Source organism: Cricetulus griseus, chromosome 2 (assembly GCF_003668045.3).
Source record: "Cricetulus griseus strain 17A/GY chromosome 2, alternate assembly CriGri-PICRH-1.0, whole genome shotgun sequence".
Lineage (NCBI taxonomy): Eukaryota > Metazoa > Chordata > Mammalia > Rodentia > Cricetidae > Cricetulus > Cricetulus griseus.
In genome coordinates this window covers 85,255,911-85,262,069 of record NC_048595.1, presented here as the reverse complement: position 1 = coordinate 85,262,069, position 6,159 = coordinate 85,255,911, and the positions used below count along the sequence as shown (strand labels likewise).

The window sequence follows — 6,159 nt, the reverse complement described above, 5'->3', positions numbered from 1 at the left end:
GGAGTATTCCTCTATATGGAATGGGCTCTCAAAGTCCACACCTATGCCATTATTTCTAGAAGGATTCAGTTAAAAAGAAGCCTATAAGGATAGTGGACTCTCCCCATCTGAACAAATTTTTTAAGTTGGTAGATATCCTATGGCCTGCCTCTATTCCAGTGAGACTTAACGAAGGCTGCCATGTATGATAAGTAGGAACTCATTGGGGTTTGGCGAAAGAATTTTGGCAAGCACTCTTTAAACCATATGCCACCTGAAAGGTCTAGGGAAACTCCTTTGGCCCATATTTCTAAGAATCTAGATAAGATTGCATGCTGGCTGGTTTTTATGTCAGCTTGACATGAACTGGAACCAACAGGGAAGAAGATGTGTCACAATAAATCTTTCTGCCAAAAGCAGCTGAGCCCCACCACCACATGTGTGCTTTACGCCAGCCGCCCGCCCAAGTTAGGGCCCAAATTAATACACAGAGAGACTTGTATTAGGTTCAAAGCTGCTTGGCCAATGACTAGGATTCTCATCTGCTAGCTCAGTCTTAATTATCATAAATCTATATATTTCATAAGACTTATCTTATAGAGGATGCCTTCTGCTGGCGCCCTCTCTTGCCGGTGGATGACATTGCACCGCTGGAGGAAGAGCAGAGGGGAAAAGGGACATTTCCTGTTTCTCCTTACTTAAATATGAGTCTCCCTGCTATGTCACTTCCTGCCTGGATCACCACTTCTCTACTACATTTCCCAGAATCCTCTTTGACTCCTAGTCCTGCCTAACTTGCTGCCTCATTGGCCAAACAGTATTTTATTCAACAATCAATAAGATAAACATACACAGAAGTACTTTCCTCATCAAAGGTGTCTTAATTGAGAAAATGTCTCTAAAGGATTGGGCCATAGGCAAGCCTGTGAAGCATTTTCTTGATTGGTGATTGATGTGGGAGGACCCAGGTCACTATGGGTGGTACCATTCCTGGGGAGGAAGTCCTGGATGGTATAAGAAAGCAGGCTGAGCAAACTATGAGGAGAAAGCCAGTAAGTAGCATTCCTCCATGGCTTCTACTTCAGTTTCTGCCTCAAGGTTACTGCTTTGAGCTCCTGTACTAATGTCCTTCAACAATAGATTCTGGTGTAGAAGTGTAAATGAAATAAACCCCGTGGTGATATTTTGTTTATGATCTAACAAATAAAGCTTGCCTGAGAATCAGAGTGCAGAGCTAGCCACACTAGTCAGCTATACTGGCCACGCAGTGGTGACACACCTTTAATCCCAGCATTCGGGGGACAGAGGCAGATGAATCTCTGTGAGTTCAAGGCCACCCTAGGCTACATGAGATTGAATCTGTCTAAAAGAGAAACAGAGCTCACACAAAGGTGGTCCTAGCACTTGGTATCACAAGCCTTTAATCCCAGCACTAGGGAAGTGGAGAATATAAGATGGGAGGAGACAGGAGCTCATTGCAGTCTGAGGCAGCAATCTGAGGTGGCAATCTGAGGTAGTAGTCTAAAGCAGACAGTCTGAGGAAGCAGTCTGAAGAGCAGTGCAGTCTGAGGATGCAGGCTGGAGATGCAGTCCAAGGACAGGATCGCCCCTTTAATCTGAGCCTTGATAGAGATAAGAACTCTAGTGGCTGGCGGATTTGCTTCTCTGATCTTTCAGATTTCACCCCCCTGATACGTGACTCTTGAGTTTTTATTATTAAGACTAATTAGAACTCATGCTGCAAAACCCTTTCCTTTCAAGGTTGCTTTTGGTCGTAGTGTTTTGTGACAGCAATAGAAACCCTAAGTTAGACGAGTTGTGATTATTGTCATGGTGTAGAGGGATACATTCTATAGGGAAAAGATTATTTTATCCATGTAGTCTTCATTTGAATAAACAACTTAGTTTGTATCAAGATTAGCATTTACAGTGCATGGGATTCTAGCTTCACAATAATTGTGTATGAGCATGCCCTAGCCTTTTGTCAATTTATTTATTCACTTAGCTACACTGCTGTGTAGCTACATAGTTTTCTTATGAACTTGTTTTCATCAATGGATTTATTTCACAGATTCATTCGAAAGCAAATTATCTATGATAAAAATGAATGAAATAAGATGAGGACTTCGGAAAGGGTATGTGATAGGTAGGGATTTAGTTCTAGAGGGGTGGTAGGGGAGGATGGGAGGGAGAAGTGAACCAGGATTGTCATGTAAATCAATCTTGTTTCTAATTCAAATAAAAAATGATTAAAAAAGATGAGGACTTCTAACACTGACTTCTATATGAGCTTTAAAAAGTTAGCTATTCAAAATGCCTTTCTATTGATTCAAAATGGAGTCTACTTTATTATTATCAAATTATCTTGACAAAAATTTCAATGTGCTGTTTAAAATTTTTGATTAATATGAAAGTGATTTAATAATAGTACTTGCCAGTGGTGTTGCTCTCGGGATTAAGTGAGGTGGCATGAAATGTGTCATGTATGACTTCTGAAAGCTCTGAATGGTAAACCCTTTGTGACTTTTCTGTTTCCTCCTGGTCCTCTTGTTAGACTGTCACTAGCAGAATTTATTATTTGGCTACCTAAAGTCCCTATACTCCTCTATCGTCAGACCTAGACATATGCTATTGTTCCCTAAACCCCTTGTTACCTTCACAATTTCTCCAAACAGTTGTTATATTCCATGGTGATCGTCATTTCCACAAGCTCCTCCTGGATCCCATCCCATGCCCTTCTGTCTTCTCTGCTGGTTATATATCCTAGCTCGGGAACCTTTCTTTCCCTCTTATGGGTGAGTCTTTGTCCAATGCCCAGAGTCAGCCTGCCTTGAATAGATAGCATCACTACTGCACTGACCTACTACAACTTCAATGGTTTCTCTGTAGTTCAATTTCCAGAGTACAAGACAGGATGAAAGGAGGAAGTGATGGGCTTGTTAGGAGTGTGATAAGGTTAAAAAGGGGGAAAGAGAGAGGGTGTGTGTGTGTGACAGAGACAGAGCAACAGAGAAAGAGAAAGAAACAAAGAGAGTAACAAAGAGAGACAGAAAGAGATGGAGAGAGACAGATAAACAGAGACAAAGAGACACACAGATAGGGAGAGAGACACAAGGAAAAGGAGAGGTGAAGAAGAAGAGAGTCCCCTAGTTCTTAAGAGCCTTAAGGAGAAAATGAAGACCCAGGGACTGGGGAGTTGGTTCCGTGGGTTGGAACACTATGAGGACTTGAATCTAATCACCAGCACCCGTAAAACATGAAAAGTGGAGCATGGAGATCAGGCCCACAATGAAGCCAGAAGCCATGGCTCACAGCAGAAAGTATTCCACTCACAGAGCTCTCAGAACTGGCTCTGTCACGAGTGATGACCTTCTCCAGAAAGGCTTTGCTTGTGTGAAAAATGAACTTCTACCCAATCACCCTCCTGAATTATCAGAAAAAAAAATTTCAAGCTCAACCAAGAAAACATTAACTTTTCCACACTGAGGAATACCTGTTGTAGACTATTTAACTAGGCAAAAATGTGTTACATTTGTTTGTGCTGCAGAATATTGCATCGACTGTGTAAAAGCATGTTACATTTGTGTATGTTGCATCTGTTTAACCTGCATGTTTGATTATGTAAAGATGTGTTGCATTTGTTTCACCCTGCCTGCCTACGGTCTAATAAAAAGATGAACTGCTAATATCTAGGCAGGGGAGGGATAGGTGGAGCTGGCAGGCAGAGAGAATAAATAGGAAAGAAGGCAAGAAGAAGAGAATGAGGAAGAAAGAAAGGGACATGCCTGGGGCCACAAACCAGGCAGCCCCAGCCAGCCAGATCAGCCAGCCAGACGCTGGAGACATCAGGGAAGTAAGATACACAGAAAGAATGAAAGGTAAAGAGCCCCGAGGCAAAGCATAGATACAGAGAAATAGATTAAAATAAGAGCTAAGCTAAGGCTGAGCATTCAAAACTAGTAATAAGTCTGTATGTCACTATTTGGGAGCTGGTTGGTGGCCTAAAAGGAAAAGCCTGGTACAAATATCTGCATGTCTTTTGTTTTACTGAAGTTACAAATGGAACTCAAGGCACTGCCACAGGTTCATTCTTCCAATTCTTCCAAGTGCAAAACTCTCCCTGTATGTTTTGATGGGCAATGATGAGACCATTGGTTTTGAGGATATTCTTAACGATCCACTACAAAATGAGCTGATGGGCGAGCTGCACTTGATGGTAGAATATAAGCTGGGCTTGTTGTAATACAGGGTGCTGTGCAGGAACCCAGAAGTGCATTTTGGAGTTGTCTCTGCTACAATCTGATATACACAGCATTTAAGTGCCTCCACCCAAGCTGAGTGTAGTCACACAAACTTGTAACGCCAGTGCTGGAAGGCAGGGGAAAGACAGGAGAATCACTGGACCTAGAACACCAGCCTAGATCCAGAGTTGGGAGAGATTTTGCTTGCAGGGAATAAGTCAGAGAGTGAAAGACCAGGCACCAGATGTCCTCCCCTGACCTCTGCACAGCCATGGGTATGCAAACCTGCACTGTGAGGCATATACCACACAACTCTCGCACATATACTCAAAATGAATAAAATTAAGAAATAAAGAGCAGGGCGTGATAGCACACATCTGTACTCCCACCAAGAGGCAAGGAGGATCAAATTCAAGTCCAGCCTTGGTTTCATGTCTCAAATAAAACAAGAGAGGGGAAAAGGGTAGGGGGAGGAGGGAAAGAGAATGAAAATATAATTAAAATGGAAGAGAAACTACTAGACACTCGTCATGGTTGGAAGTTAAGGCAGAGTCCAAGGAGACCCAGCAAAGTCTGTTCACCCTCTACTCACTCCAGGACCCTCCCCATTTGACCAAGATGAAACAGCATGTTTTGACTTCTATGTGGTGATTCATATTTCATTTTAACCTAATCTTAAGTGAACAAAATTATCATCATCTTCATCTCATAGACATTGAAAATGAAACTTAAATGCTCAGTGCTAGAGAGTATCTTAGATGGCCTAACCACAGGACCCATCATCCCCTTGACCACTGAGCTCACTCACAGACCAACCATTGTAGCTTTCAGCCCAAAGGGAGCAAACATCTAGCCTGCCAGTTCCTTCTGAGACTTACACACCAATTCTCTTGCTGAGGCATTTTAAAGAGCAAAGGGATGAGGAGGGACAAGGATCTGACTAAAGTCTGTTAGTGTGCTTTCTCCACACCCAGTATCCTCCATAATCCTAATAAGGAATAAATAATAGCAACTGTTGCTTTTGAGAAACTTCCCTTATATCATTGCATTTAGTTTGTAAAACAATCCTTCCAAGCGGGCATGATTATTATAAAATGGAGATCAAAATGGCCAAGTGATTACATCACTTGGGTGGGATTTAACTCAGATCTCAGAGGTTTCCTGAAGCTCCCATTGTACCCATAGTACTGTCTTCTAACTGGTTTGTTTTGTTGTTCTGATTTGGTGTTTTGTTTTGTTTCAGTTTATTTTGCTTTTGTTTTTGTTTTGTTTTAAAAAAATGTATTAAACTCTCTTGCCTGTGACCCATGACTTATGGCCATCTTTAATTCTGCATGCAAAGATTAAAATGATAAAGATATTAAAACCATTCAAGTCATCAATTCCCGATTACTCAAATTGCCAAGTAAAGCTAACTGATCCCACAAGCCAAGACCTTTCACCAAGAGAAGGAATAAAACAAACACATTATTTTATCTTTCGTTATGTGGTTTTTGAGTCCCAGAGAAAGGAACTCAGCTGTAAAATTGGAAAACAAAAACCAAATGGTTTGCAAAGAAGTTCTGACATCTATGTTTCTTAACAGGTAAGAGAAAGTCAAGCCGGGTGTTGGTGGCGCTTGCCTTTAATCCCAGCACTCGGGAGGCAGAGGCAGGCGGATCTCTGGGAGTTCGAGGCCAGCCTGGTCTCCAAAGCGAGTGCCAGGATAGGCTCCAAAGCTACACAGAGAAACCCTGTCTCAGAGAGAGAGAGAGAGAGAGAGAGAGAGAGAGAGAGAGAGAGAGAGAGAGAGAGAGAGAGAGAGAGAGAGAGAGAAAGTAAAAAGATGATACTGGACTGACTGCAAGAAAATAGGATCGGTCAAATTCCACAGAGAGAACTCGGGGCTTGAGTTCTAGTCTTGGATCTCTTAAGCAAGTGTCCTTGGTTGAGAGGGGGC

The 6,159-nt window shown here is 42.2% G+C and overlaps 1 pseudogene; it reads left to right on the top strand.

The window, feature by feature from the left end:
• Positions 1-953: 953 nt before the first annotated feature.
• Positions 954-4,222, top strand: LOC100758867 (annotated as a pseudogene).
• The last annotated feature ends 1,937 nt before the right edge of the window (positions 4,223-6,159 follow it).